Genomic DNA, 13,299 nt, shown 5'->3' on the forward strand with positions numbered 1-13,299 from the left:
GAAGGATGCGACCTGCCGGCATTTGCCTGCTTTGAATGACGAAAACCCAGAAAACCATCATTCAGGATGGCTGGCCGGCGTTTCACACTTTTTCGAGCGAGTGCCTCCACCGGGAATCGATCCCGTGCCCGCTAGTACCAAAGGAAAGGAACGTTAGCAACTACGCCACGTTGGGCCACAAATCTCGAATTTGACATTTTCCACAGCCACCGTATCTTCTTTTCTCCCACTGTCGCTCGAAAGTTAAGAAAAAAAGAGAAAAGAGAAAAAGAGGAAGAAGAAAACACTTCATCAAGTAGTTTCTTCTTCAATTACTTAAAATTTTCGACTTTTCTGCACGAGAACACAAGAAATTTTCACAGAAGATGAGGAGCAGACTGTTGAGGTAATGAAAGAAATAAATGAAAGAAGAAAAAAATTCATGGATCTTGTTCCTTGTTTAAAAAGAATAGATCTCGCTCATTTTCTGCAGCTAGGAATTTCTATTTTATACATGGTTTCACTATATCGGAAAATCTTGAACAATGACCTTATCTCAGCTCTCTCTCTCTCTGTATATATATATATATATATATATATATATATATATATATATATATATATATATATATATATATATATATATATATATATATATATATATATATATATATATATATATATATGAGGTACGTTCGATTTCGTTACAAAATCAAGTAGTTAACTTTACCCTCCCTTAGAAATAATAGAAAAAAAGAAAGGCTTTTCTTCTATATTACTGATTATGTGTATTTTCCACCTTCTCTAGCTTTTTTCTTTTACTCTCCTTTTCCTGGTCTTCAATCCTTTTTTATTTTTGAGTGTTTTATCAAACTCCACACGCCAATTTATTCTTCCTGATTCTAAGGAAACTTCACATTTTCTCCGTTTTTTTTTCTTAACAAAAAATATATTTTTTCCTTCCCGAATAAAGAAAAAGAAAGAAAAGAATGGGATCTAACTATTCAGTAACCTTTAGTTTTCCTGCCGGCAGCACAGTTCATCCCATTTTCACATTGTGCGTGTGTGTGTGTGTATGTGTGCATCCTTATAATATATTTTTTCCTCATGCACGCCCCGCCCCTAAACGTAGAAAAAAAGGAAAATTCTCTCCATCGCACTCCGGTTCAAATTAAACTGCGTTATTTCCATTCGTTTAATTATGCATTCTGTTCTTAGCTTTTTTTTTTTAAAAAAAAATGCGTTTTTCAGGGGGCGGGGAGTCAGAACAGAGGTAAAGGAGGAGGATCTGAAAGGCTTTTAAACATTTTTACAAGAGAACAAACTACCATTTTTACGAATGCTAGACCTAAAATAAAAAAAAAAAGAAAGAAAAGAAAAGAAGAATGCTGAAAACATACTATCTAGTGAACAGAAGAGAGAGACAGAGAAAGAGAGAAAGGATAGAGGGGATGAAATAAAAGAAAATTTCTATGCGAATGTTGCATACGATTTCCCAAAGAACGTACTCGGCTTCTGTAGTCCGTATTGCAGTTGTCTAAAAGCCGTATATTCATTTCCCTTTTACCTAATTTTATCCGTATAAGTTCGTTGCTTTGGCCCTCCCATCCAAACTACAGACCTCATCGCATACGTCGAATACGCTGCGCTGTTCGTTCTTTTTCTGTTTTTTTAGGCCGTTAAATACTCTTTTGTGATCTTTTTTTTTCTGTCAGTATATTTGAATGTTGTAGTTCTTTTATTTAATTAGAATACGAAAAAAGAAAGAAAGAAAGAAAGAGGAACAAATGTATAGAATCAGGAGGACACTGAGTACGAAAACGGAAATAAAAAACACACATACACACAAGAAGTAGTGATAGGAACCCATAGATCGAACGTAATTGGAGAACCCCCAAATGCATGCTTTGCATTCAACAGGCAAAGAACCTAAAATTACGGGCAAGATACCTGATTTTTCTTTCCTTTGTTTTAGGTGTTTAAAAAAAGCTCTCGTTTCCTTTTTCTTTCTTGGCTTAAGTGGTGTTGAACCATAGTTTGAATCAACAAGTTTAATATCTCCCCCTCAAAATCTGTTATGTATCTCGGATTTGAAGTGTGATGAAAATATTTGAATAATTTTTGGAGATTTGATTTTCGTCTTTGATTTGACTTTTTTCTTCAAGAAAAATCGAAGTCCCTACGCATAGTGTGAGTTCAACCAGAACTTCTCAGATCTGGATAAAATTTGACATGGTTGTAGACCTTGATCTGTTATATATGTTGTACACTCCGCATCAAAAAGAAAAAATTCGTGCAGCTAGGCCACTCAATATTCACCTCCTTATCCCATAATCGTGTCTGGTAAAGAAAACCCCTCTCTCTTCTCCTTTCCTCTCTCTCTCCTATACTAAAATTAGCAAACAATACTAGCACAATTCTAATATGTTGCAATATAAGATGGTGCATAATGGGTGGCCTAGCTGCACGGCGTTAGCTGTCACAATATTTTTGATGCTAGGTGTACAATCTTCAGGTACGTTCATCAAACTTACTCAACTGGGATCAAACTTGGTATTGTGATAGATCTTGACCTCTTAAATAAGCGAGTGAAATATTGTGGTATGTAGGATTTCGGTTTCCAAGTAATGGACAGTCGCATTTTTGGTATATTTTCAAAAAAAAAAAAAAAAAAAAAAAAAAACTGATTTCATCCTCGGCCAAGTAAGTTTGTGGTGGAGATATCGTGTCCGTGAGTTTTCTCGGGTACTCCTTTTTCCTCCCAGTTCTCGTTCCACCAATTTTTCCATCACCATTCATTTGCCTTAATCAACCGTCTCTCTTAGTTTAAAAGGGGGTAATTGTGAGACGTTAAATTGAAACATTTCATTTCAATTCGTTTTTCTTCCCATGCCCTTTTCTTCTATTCTAGATCAAGTATTTAAAGAAAAAAACGCTGAAACATGTGTCTTATTGTTTTAAACGAAAAGTCCTAATACCGAATGTTGTGACTCTAATCTTAAGAGATTTCGAAATAAAGACATACTATTATATTAAGTGGAATCCCGTTTTTTCATTTTCACACCCTTTTGTTCACTTCTATGTCAAATAGCAAGAATCACTGAAACACGTCTTTAATAATTGGCAACACATGACTCAGTGGTGCCCTCGCGGCTGGTCTAGTGACTCGCGCGGGCGCCTCTGGTCTACATGGTCCCGGGTTCTATTCCCGGTGGGAGAGCCTTGGGAATTTTAACTGTCCTAGATGTTTCTGGGTTCGAGTCCCTGTTCTTAAAGAGTTAATGGAAAAAACTGTAAAATCAAGTAATAATTAGTTACTAAAGAAGTTACTAAAGAAAGTTCAGTAAATCAGTTAACTTTAAAAAAAGTGGTAGAGCACTTGCCTCTTGTGCGTTGGGTCCCTGGTTTGATCTCGGGTCAAGTAAGTTTGTGATGGATAACATCATTTTCTTGGGTTGCTCCCGTTTCCTCCTAGTTTATCATTCCACCAATCATCCAACCTCATTCACTTGCTTTAATCAGCGTCTCCCTTAACCTAAAGGGCATAATCATGCAACGCTAAACTCAAAGATTTAATTTTTAAATTTAAGTCTTTTATAATAATTTTAAATCAAAAGCCCAAGCACCAAACTTCGTGTTTCTAATCTTACGGGATTTCGAGATACGGCCATCTTATTTTAACCATTATTGCAACATCCACCTTTGTCTTCCATCCCTCCTTTTTAACCTTTGTGTACTACCAAGAACATTGTTACACATGGGGTCTTCTAGAACCCCATCTAAAACACATTCTTTACTCAGAACCATCAAACAGAAAACTGAAATTTTTAGTAGACATCTTTACCATACGCTCGAGATAGAATGCAAGAAAAGACCGAATTGTAAACTTATTTGTTTAAAAGATATATCATGATAAACATCTCTGGGGTCCCAAAAGACCCCATGATAGTACACAAGGGTTATTCTTTTTTAGGGGAAATATTAAAGAATGGTGAAATTTTTAACCCTAAGAAAAATATACTAGTTTCCCCGCTTTAGGATATGAATTTTGGTTCAAAGTGAGTAAGAACGAAAGCAAAGGAAGAGAAGAAGCTAGGAAATAAACCCTTCAGTAAATATAACCTTACTTTAAACTTACAAAATTGTTTGCGGAGAGGAAAGAGAAATGGAGAAAGTGAGAAATGGGAGGGAGAAGTCAAATTTCTCTCGCTTTCTCTCTGTCTCTCTCTCTCTCGATTTGTATATTATGGTCACGCTATTGTGCGTGTCTTGTAGGTTGGCCTTAAGCAGAAGAAACAGAAACATTTCTCTTCTTTTCTTCAGCAATCTCTCCACCTTCTTTAGACTTTACTTTCACTACTTTCCTCCCCCTCCCCCCAACTCTTAATACATCCAAAACCAACACAGAGAAAAGAGAAATTCACCTTCCCTTACTCTTGTCATTTACGGCGCTTCAAATTAATGGCATTTGCACAACGAAAATTGTATCCGTTCTCTTCTAACCTCTCCGTATACTCTAGCTATATATTCTCTTCTTCCCTTACTCGGTGTTTAATCCACGATCCACAGTAAAATAAATTTTCAAAGAAATGGAAGAAATGACTCACTATTAAGAATCAAACATGTTCTTAGACAATTCATCTGCAATTTCTCTTCTTTCTTATGTTTTTGGTCTTGTATTTGCTTTCTTTCTTTCTTTTTTTTTTAAATATATTTTTGATATCTGCTTTCTTGGTACGAGAGGATCCAATAAGTTGTCTACCTAGGCAGAAAGGATTGCAAATAGGCTCACTGGTCATCATTGTTTGTCGATGTAGTCCCCAGGGAGGTCTATGCACCGTCGTCACTTCGTGGGCAGCGAGGAAATCCCAGAAAAAAAATAGTCTTTGCCATGGCCTGCAAACCACTGGGTAACAAAGTGTTGGACCTCATTGTCCGTTTGTCCCTGCAGGTGTTTCTTCAGGTCTTGGAAGAGGAAATAGTTACTAGGGAACATGTCCGGACTGTAGAGAAGATGATTCAACCCTTGGAAACCACAGTTAGAAACGGCAGCCTGAACCTTCGGGGCCACCACACACACATTCGCTACATGGTGTAACACAAACAGTCTGGTCATGACCACTGCGTTGCTCCGACTGACCTCAAATTACGCAGCGGGTTCCGCACAGTGGCCTTCGCGTGCGTGTAAAGCGTCATTACGCTCCACCCCTCCTTTCCTGTCTAGGTAGATAACTTATTGGACTTCCCTCGTAATAATTGACAGTATTGTTTCTATTTGACTGTTGTAAAGCTAAACGCAAAAAAATCAAGAATTAATTAAGAGTGAAATTTTTCCTCAAGTACACGACAATGTATTTATTCCCACCACAACCAATATGGAAAGTCAACTTTTTCTTTCTTATGAAGATTGTCCTGCCTTCTAACAACACTCTATTAATTTATTCACTAATGTTAAACTGTGTGTTTCTATTCTCTTTTCTTTTTTCCTTTTTTATATGATTCACAACGCGCCCTCTTGTTCACTTACATACTAACTGAGCTAAGACGGATTTTCATGCATGCGTTCGTTGCGTTCTTTGCTTGCGATCTGGCTGAATAGCCAATTGAGAAAGTTGTTTAAATATGATTGTACGTGTAACACAACTTTCTGTTGGGTACACATAAAAATCGCACGCAACAAACACAACGTACACTTTCATGAAAATCCGCTCTTACTTATTCAAGGACATACTAGAAGGTAATTTCTTCTTCATCTCAGTTTTTAGTGTTTTAGCTTCTCTTTCGATCTATTTCTCTCTTTTGGTTTCTTAATCGTTCTTCAGTTTCTTTTCTTCTCCTTACGCTCTTGAATTTGTTAACATAAAAGAAAGAAAAAGATTAGTCAACGTGGCTAATGTCAAGTAATTTATAAAACATTAAAGGAGGGAACAAAAAATGCTCAGCGCTCCTTTAAGTGTTCAAAACTTTGTACAAGGTGAGTAATACATCTCCATACAAATGATGCAAACGGTGACTAATGTTTATTTTTCATTTTCAGGTAGGTGAATCAATGAAAAAGATATGTCACTAACGAAAAGAAGAACGGATTGATATCATTTTATTGGCTGGGAATGTGGTAGCGCCTGTCATGTAGCAAGTACATTCACAGAAATCCTTAGAACGCAGATAACCTATGACATTGTGGCGAAACTTATGAAAAAAAATTTAGGAGAACAGGTTTTGTCACCGACGAACGCAAGCCTGGAAGACCACAGAGAGCAACTGATGAAGGTACGTCAAGAATGGTACTGAAAGGGATGACCAGGAGTCAAACAAAGTGACCGAACGCCTCCACTGCGGAAATTGAAATCAGCCAAAGCAGTATGATGGGAATTTTGTATTGGATCGGTCGACATGGTCCAGTGAAATAGCCACCCAGGTCAGCAGATCTCATTCCCATTGGGTTTTACCTTTGTTTGGGGACATCTGAAAACGATTGTGTACCATTCTTAAAAGGAGAACCTCACAAGCTTTCAATCAGGTAAGAGGATATGATATTGTGATTATGTTTGCATATGAAAGGGCCATATGTAGAACATATTCTTTAACTGTAGCATGGTATAATCTCACTTGTAAAAGGAAATAAATGTTAATCGCCGTTTTCACCATTTTTATGGATACTTATGACTTCCTATAGACGCTATCTGCATACAGTTTTCGAAGCTACATCATACTATCATTACAGTACGTAGAACAGTCTTTCCTCAACAGATGTCGGTACTCTCATGAGTTTAATATGTGACGTATGAAGTGTGATTATGCATCAAAATGATAGGTGCACGCTTATCAATTGAGAAACGGAAGTGCATTTAAAAAAATAGTATTTTAAGTTTAAGTTCAAGTTCTATGTTGGGATTTCTGCCTTACAGATTACGATATTTTGTTTCTCGAGTGATCCTGAGTCTTGTAAATGTGCATTTGACAACGAGATTGTGTTTAGCCACCATTCGGTTCTGGATTCATTATCAACGACAATTTGATCATTATTAGTTACAACAGTGTCTAAAAACTCGATCAAAATATAAAACATTTTCGTGTATGGAAACAGATTGACCAGCAGCAGTAAGACACACTTTGAAAATCGATAAGTAAATTTCAGACATAACTGCTTTTTAGTAAGGGGAAAGAGGGTCCGAAAGTATGGCCTAGTCTAGAAGATCGTGTTAATCTGGCCCTGTATATACGTGCAATATTCGCCTTAACTCACCGTGGGATATCTGGATTCGATTTATAGTGGAAACTTATGAAATGCAGATCCCACGTAAAGCTGTAAGTTCACGTATTATATAGCATTGATACTCGAATGTGAAACTAAACTCCAAACTATTAACAACAACAAAAACAAATTCATAACATCTGTTGTGCAATTCATGGCTAAAATACCTTTAATAATGATAATAATAAATTTATTGAGTATATTAACGTACTTTAGGATACAGTCTGATAGTTCATTCTTGGATCAGAATATTCAGTATATTTTAGGCAAAAATTTTCTTGTAGACCTTATATCTGAAGAACTACATGTAGTGTAGTCAAACCCAAACTATCACTGAACTCAGTATGATATGCTTATTTCGAAAAAATATGAAAACACGATTTAGGGCCCATTCAAAAATTTTGTGGCCCCTGATTCAAAAATGCATCAACAGATTCAATATATTTCAATCAAAATTTTTCTTGTAGGCCTTATACCTGGAGAACTACATATAAAGTAGCCAAACCTAAACTATCACATAACTCAGTATGATGTGCTTATCCAGTATATATATTAGATTTAGAGGCCGTTCAAAAATTTTGTGCCCCTGATCCAGAGACTAATTTTTGGCCAAGACCGCAATCATAAGATCCATATTTTGAATCAGTCTTAAAATTCTTGGCCAAAATCACAATCTTTTGATTCATTTTTTTGATCATTCTTAAAATTATTGACCAAAATCGTAATCTTTTGATTCATTTTTTGGATCATTATTAAAATTATTGACCAAAATCGTAATTTTTTGATGCACTTTTTTTGATCATTCCTAAAATTCTTGTTTAGTTATATATCTTAGTATGTGTTGGCTACACACGCTGGTTGCAAAGGGAAAATAGAGAATAATTAAACGACACATTTATACATAGAAACTTTCTTTCTCGTGCTAGTTCCGACTGAAAAGAACACGCTAATGTGAAAATGAAAATTTAAACACCAGTACATTTATAATTAATGGAAACTAATTTGATGTCGAGATCGGTTCTCTCTCTCTCTCTCTCTCTTTCTCTCTTGTTAAAAGAAACACGCATAAAGAATAAAAAATTAAACTTTGCATTTCCCCAACTTTCCAAGAGGATTTAGAAAGAGAGAAAGAGAGAGAGAGAGAGAGAGAGAGAGAGAAGGAGTAAGCGACACTGAATTTAATTAAGTTAATTAGCACACAAGGAATAAGTAAAATATTTTTTTCTAATAACACATAAAATTTCATAACTTGTCAATTATGTTAGAATATTGTGTCAGTTTGATACACAGAGGTTCTGCGATTTACTTACTATAATATTTCCGTTTTCATATATTCTCTAGCTAATTCATAAATTACTAATGGTGTGTGCGCAGTATTATAAGTATATATGTGTTATTTTTGAACACTAACAGCAATATATACAATGACCACTAATAGTGCATTATTTGAAAGAAGAACGTACGTACATATATAAATAGGCAATATGTTGCCGCAGAATAAATATTACATATTGTGAATAACAACGAACGACATGTTATTTAGTGCCACAGAAATTATTATTTTTTTTTCGTTTTCTCGATAACTACACATGGAAATTTATCCCCAGTTATGTTATTTCCTCTGTTGGATATGAGCTTCACGGAGAGAAAAAATCTCTCTAATCTGAAGGAACCACACATTCATCTTGTAACTTCCAGACCAAGCGGCCAATCGTAGATAACACCATGCAGCGAAGTAGAGAGTTGTCTGTAGGAAACACACGTACTGAAGACTGTAGGGAATATACTGCAATCTGTAGTATTCGTATACTGCACGAAGAGATACAATAAGGCAAAATTTCTAAGGCACCTCTGTGCTCTAAAGTGTATTTAATCGTGTCAGTAGGGCCTAGGACGTGACACAGACGACGTCATTCGACACCAGGCAATACCCAATGGTTTCCTGTACACCAAAACCAGTTTTCCAATCAGAACTGGAAGGGGGATATGTTCCGTGCCAGTAATAGCGAGAAGTTAGGACGAACGAAAGTATTTGTAGACTACTGTCATCACAGACATTGCACCTATCACTTACGTATAGCACGGGTGTTCCCTAAGTTTTTCCTGTCCAATAATTCTTCGTCCTTCCCTGTCAACCTATTCGTATATTGCACTGAAGTGTACTTTCTTTTCATACGCGCTTTGTATACATATACCGTCTATATCAACAGAATTTTGGGGGAAGGGCATATATATATATATATGGCAGTGGCAGAATGACGGTTCCATTTCTATGGTGTGGCATACTGCTAACGTAGGAAACAGAGGGAGTTCCGCACAATTCTTACGCAATCCACATATATATGATTTATTCAGGCAATAGGAATTGACGTGTAAAGATTTCAGCATATTGTGGAACAAAATACGTAACGAAAATAAAAATAAACAAATATTATAAATTCTATAAACAGAAAAAAAGTTAATTAAATCTGCATAAAAAATTCACACCTCTGCAAGATTTTCATAATCAATGCAATTACATCTCCATATACTTTCGTTTTCCGCAAGTCCGACATACTCCAATATGTAATCTTTTAACACCCTATATGAAAAAGTTCGCCACAATTTTCGTATGTGAGAAAGTCTTTATCTTCACTATTGTTTTCTGGTAGATTTGTTGCACTACAACATGCAAAGCCCGCTGTTCTCTCAGCAACGTTATCTCCTGCAGATTGTCCTTTTCTCTTCAAAACCATTTTCTCTTGATACCTTCCTGAATAATCTTTTCCACTCATATCTAATTCTCTATCAAATATAGGTGCCTTTGGTGGGATCGGAAGGACATCGTGGATCACTAGCTGCTAAGGCTGGGCAGAGTAATAGAGTCGGACCTGTCCTGTACTATCGGCAATTAGAGTGAATACACCTAGCAATTCAAAAGAAATGGCCAGAATTGGTCAACAGAAAGGGTGTCGTATACCACGTTGACTACGCCAGATCGTATACATATTTAACAATCCGTCAGGAATGGAAATAACTTGGGTAGGAAGTTTTAATGCAACCACAGTTTAGACCGAATCTGTCATCATCAGGCTAGCATTTGCTTCGACCTTTGCAGAATTCTCTGAATGGTTGTACGTTAGTTTTAAAAGAGCCTGTGAAAACAGCATGTCACAATTTTATTCACCAGAAAACACAGAAATTCTAGAGCAACGGGATTACAGTGTTGCTGCAAAAATGGAAGATCATCCAACAAGCTGGTGCATATGTGTTTCGTATGCTATTTTCAATTTAACAATACCGTAAATACATTTTAAATGTTTGACTCCAAGAGTTTAATAGTTTTAGACACCCTGATAATATTGTGAAATCGAATACTCTTATATTCAACTTTTACATTTCGAAGAAGTAAGTAAATAATAGATCATTCTTTACCTGAGAAACGAATTATTAAAGAACTTACAGTAAATTCATTAGGAACATTTTGTTTTACTACTTTTGGAATGTAAATACTATTTACATTCGATTTATGATTATACGAGGGTCGTTCAACTCAATCTGGGGCTTTTTTCTTTTCAGGTTTAAATGGACGCCTAGGCTGGAGGTTTTGTATGCAGTAGAAACTGGCACCTGTGTTCTGTTACGTGTAGACGGCGGTCATTTCCCGCGCTTCTGGATAGACCGTTATTCAAGATGGCGGCCAACAGTGTGAACGTCTATGTGGACAGCGTGTGATGAAGTTTTTAGTGAACGAGGGCATAAAACCTGCTGAAATTTACAGAAGACTTCAGGCTCAGTACGGTGATGAGACAGTGGCAGTAAGACATTTGAATGGTGTAATCGCTTCAAAGATGGTCATATCTCTATTACTTACGATCCCGGTCGTGGTCAATCACAGCTTATGGTAGTCATTCCTGAGGACATTCAGCGCGTGAAGCAGCTGATTCTGGGCAATCGTCTCATAACCTGTCGTGAAATTGCGTGAAGTTATGTGGAAAAATAAACCCACTTTCCACATTTTGAAATTTGTTTTTCTATTTGTTTTTAAAAAAGTCCCGGATTGACTTGAACGACCCTTGTAACTTTATGAAAACTCTACACACATTACTAATCATCTAATTCTTTTGTACTATTGAAGTAATTACCATACGTCTCATTATTATGTCCTTTAGATTCAAGGAGATGGATGATTCATGGAAGTAAAAAGTTATGAAACAATAGATAGAATGAAAATGTAGGAGAAAACGGGAGAACCCCGAGAAAATCCACAGGGAAAATGTTGTCCACCAGAAACTCATATGAACTGGGGCCCAACCAAGTACTCCTCATATCAGAGGTAAGTGACATCGCGCCCTCTACACGTAAAGTCAGTCAAAATTGATATTGCACTAACAGATCTGAATGAAGTAGGTTCTGGTGAACCCTACTTATACGAGCACCTAATTTCATGTTGCTTACGTTTTCTCTCTCTTTTTAATTTTCTTTCTTCTGTACTTTTTCTGTTTTTCAACGGTTTTAGTACACCCATTGTAATGTATTTCCAATTTGACCATTGGAAATAAATTCCCGAAATATAATTCCCATTCAGAAGATTTAACAAACCTAGTCTTCACATAACCGTACACATGAGATTGATATATTAAGAAACTTCTAAGGTTGAGATGGAGGAAGCTTTAGGCGAAATGTTAACTGCGTTTACCGGTATATATCTTTGCATGTCACAAGCCTTGATGTGTTTGGGTAAGAATTAACACAAAGCCGAACCGACTTGGAAAGAGAAAAGAAATTACCCAAGATGTAGAGTAATACACAAAACACTGTATGTATATACATAGGTAAATTCAGTAGCCTTCTATTCACTTCAGCAGCAAAACGGAGCTGCCTGGACTCTGTACTGCTTTTGTGCTGGAGAATTGTCCTCCAGCCGTTCCATTGTTATCGACACTTTGTTCCCGATGAGCAGTTAGCACATCCATATACGAGCGTTTCGAAATCTCCGTCGTAACAAGTATGGTATTGTAGCTAACAACCAACTTCCCGTTTACAATAGAAGAGAACCCTATTCTACTTGAATTGCTGGATAGCTATGAATACAAAATCTGTTTACAACCGACCGCAACAGGCAGGAACAAAATGACTGCAACATCAGACCATCGTTGAGCAAGGCTCCAAACTAATTTCGAAGATTGAAAAAAAAGAAAAAAAAAAAGAACAAACAAGGGTGTGTTGCATAAACCTGTGAAAGAAACCCGGAAAGAGTCGATCAGACAATGTTTACATCCCCACGTGTGCCTATAGTGAATGAATACTGCGAAAGTTAAAAGAAAAAGAAACCTAACTAACAATTCAGTATTGCTAACTAACATAAATTATATTCAAAGTTCTAATCGAATTTATAGTTTACCAATATCGAAACAGAAATGAAGTGAAATGAAATCTTTGAGTTTAACGTCTCACGATTATGTTCTTCAGGCTTGAGATGATTAAAGCAAGTGAATGATCATGGAAGAACTGATGGAATATGAAAGTAAGGATAAACGGGAGTAACCTGAGGAAACCCACAGACACGGTGTTGTCCACCACAAACATACTTGGTCGGGAATCGAACCAGGGAATACCCACGTACCAGAGGTAAGCATTCAACCACTGAACCACTGTGCCCTCCCTAATTTCAAGACAGACTAACAATAAGTAACCAGAAACATTCGTAGAGTTTATATTACGAAGAGTACAAGAATTAACATGGTAGATCACAAAACCAAGTTAAATAGTTAGTTAGTTAGTTTGTAAGGTAGTTTGTTAATTAGTGTGTTCTTTGTTAGTTTCTTTGTTTTCTCAAGTTTCAGTTCTCTTTTTCCGCATCGAAGCTATGTGAGACATGATTCTACTGTTTAAAGTGCAATTTGATCCATTGCATTGCGTTCAAGAATGTTCACCCACCGCGAATCAAACCCGGGATCACGCACACCAAAGGCGCACGTGGTAGCCGACTGACTAAACGGGCTGGCTAAGAAATGTTAGTGGACATTGGAGAAAGGAATGATACTGGATATAAGTAAACGGAAAGAACGCAATAAGATTCTACC

The sequence above is a fragment of the Thermobia domestica genome, chromosome 11, assembly GCF_964235325.1.
Source record: "Thermobia domestica chromosome 11, izTheDome1.hap1.1, whole genome shotgun sequence".
NCBI lineage: Eukaryota > Metazoa > Arthropoda > Insecta > Zygentoma > Lepismatidae > Thermobia > Thermobia domestica.